This window comes from Nicotiana attenuata, chromosome 1 (assembly GCF_001879085.1).
Source record: "Nicotiana attenuata strain UT chromosome 1, NIATTr2, whole genome shotgun sequence".
Classification (NCBI taxonomy): domain Eukaryota; kingdom Viridiplantae; phylum Streptophyta; class Magnoliopsida; order Solanales; family Solanaceae; genus Nicotiana; species Nicotiana attenuata.
In genome coordinates, this window is record NC_031989.1 from 32,086,535 (window position 1) to 32,088,975 (window position 2,441).

Consider the following 2,441-nt stretch of genomic DNA (forward strand, 5'->3'; position numbering starts at 1 on the left):
TCAAAAGGATAAAGTGTTTGGTAGCAGAACAAAAATGCCTTCATCATTTCAATCTCAAAAACATGCCAAATACAATCAGGTACACAAAGATAAAGAAAATCATAAATAATATCTCTTGACTGCGCAGAATTGATAGCCATTTCTACACATTTTCCTTCCACGTCCGTTAGATATAGAGCGCCATTGGACAAAACTCTGGTTACACAAATGGCCCTTGCCAGTTTGGGGCGAACTTCCTTTTGCCTCAGCCCAATGAGGTAGGATACGTCTGAGCACCAACTGTCCTACTTCGAACTTCCGCGGACGCACTTTCTTGTTATATGCTCTTGCCATTCTTCGTTGATACAATTGACCGTGACACACTGCTGCCAGTCGCTTCTCATCATCAAACTTAGTTGTTCCAAGTGGGCTTTAACCCATTCATCATCATCAATTTCTGCCTCTGCGATGATTCGGAGGGATGGGATTTCAACCTCTGCGGGTATTACTGCTTCGGTTCCATACACCAATGAGTAGGGAGTCGCTCCTACTGAAGTGCGGACAGTAGTGCGATAGCCTAACAAAGCAAAAGGTAACTTTTCATGCCATTGCCTTGACCCTTCTACCATTTTTCAAAGTATTTTCTTGATAATCTTGTTAGCTGCCTCGACTGCCCCATTTGCCTTAGGACGATATGGAGTGGAATTGCGGTGCATGATCTTAAACCGCTGACATGTCTCGGCCATCAAATGACTATTGATATTGGCACCATTATCTGTGATGATTACCTTTGGGATCCCAAACCGGCATATGATATTTGAATGTACGAAATCGACAACTGCCTTCTAGTCACGGATTTGAAGGTTTTTGCCTCCACCCATTTAGTTAAATAATCAATAGCTACCAAGATGAATCTATGCCCGTTTGAGGCTGCTGGCTCAATCAGACCAATAACATCTATTCCCCAGGCAACGAACGACCATGGTGCTGGCATTGTATGCAATTCAGATGGTGGAGAATGAATCAAATCTCTGTGTATCTGACAATGATGACATTTGCGCACGAAGCTGATGCAATCCCGTTCCATAGTAAGCCAATAGTAACCTGCTCGAAGGATCTTCTTTGCCAATATATATCCACTCATATGAGGTCCACAAACACCCGCATGTACCTCGGCCATGATAACTGTAGCTTGTTTGGCATCTATGCATCTCAATAAACCAAGATCTGGAGTTCTCTTGTACAACACTCCTCCACTGAAGAAAAATCCGCTTGCCAGGCGTCGAATTGCCCTCTTTTGATCCCCTGTAGCTTGTGTCGGGTATGCTCCCATCCGGAGGTATTCTTTTATATCATGGAACCATGGCTCACCATCAAACTCTTCCTCCACCACATTACAATAGGCATGCTGATCTCGAACCTGAATCTGTAACGGATCCACGTAAGCCTTGTCCGGGTGATGCAACATCGATGCCAAAGTGGCCAGAGCGTCGGCAACCTCATTGTGCATCCTTGGAATGTGTTTGAAATCTATTGATTGAAACCGTTGACGAAGTTCATGCAAACACTGCCGGTATGGTATGAGCTTCAAATCTCGTGTCTCCCACTCTCCTTGAATCTGGTGTACAAGAAGGTCCGAGTCACCCATGACCAAGATTTCCTGGACACCCATGTCTATAGCCAACCTCAATCCCAGGATACATGCTTCGTACTCAGCCATGTTGTTGGTACAATAGAAACGAAGTTGAGCAGTGACGGGGTAATGTTGCCCTGTCTCAGAAATCAGTACTGCTCCTATTCCGACACCCTTGGCATTGGCAGCTCCATCAAAGAAAAGTTTCCATCCAGGCTTCTCGACCTGTCCTAATTCTTCAACATGCATTATCTCCTCGTCCGGGAAGTATGTATTCAAAGGCTCATATTCATCATCAACGGGATTCTCAGCTAGGTGATCAACCAATGCTTGTGCTTTCATTGCAGCCCGAGTCACGTAAACAATATCAAATTCCGTAAGCAGGATTTGCCATTTTGCTAGTCTCCCTGTGGGCATGGGCTTTTGAAATATATACTTCAATGGGTCTAACCGAGAGATGAGGTAGGTAGTATATGCTGACAAGTAATGTTTCAACTTTTGCGCTACCCAGGTTAAAGCACAGGTTAAAGCACAACACGTCCTCTCGAGTTGAGCGTATTTTACCTCATATGATGTGAACTTCTTGCTGAGGTAGTAAATCGCCTGCTCTTTCCTTCCTGTGATGTCATGCTGCCCCAGTACACAACCAAAAGAATTGTTCAACACAGTCAAGTAAAGGATCAAGGGCCTTCCCGGCTCTGGCGGGACCAACACAGGTGGACTAGCCAAATACTTTTTAATCTTGTCAAATGCTGCTTGACATTCGTCTGTCCATCTGACCGCAGCATCTTTCTTTAACAGCTTGAAAATGGGCTCACAAGTAGTTGTA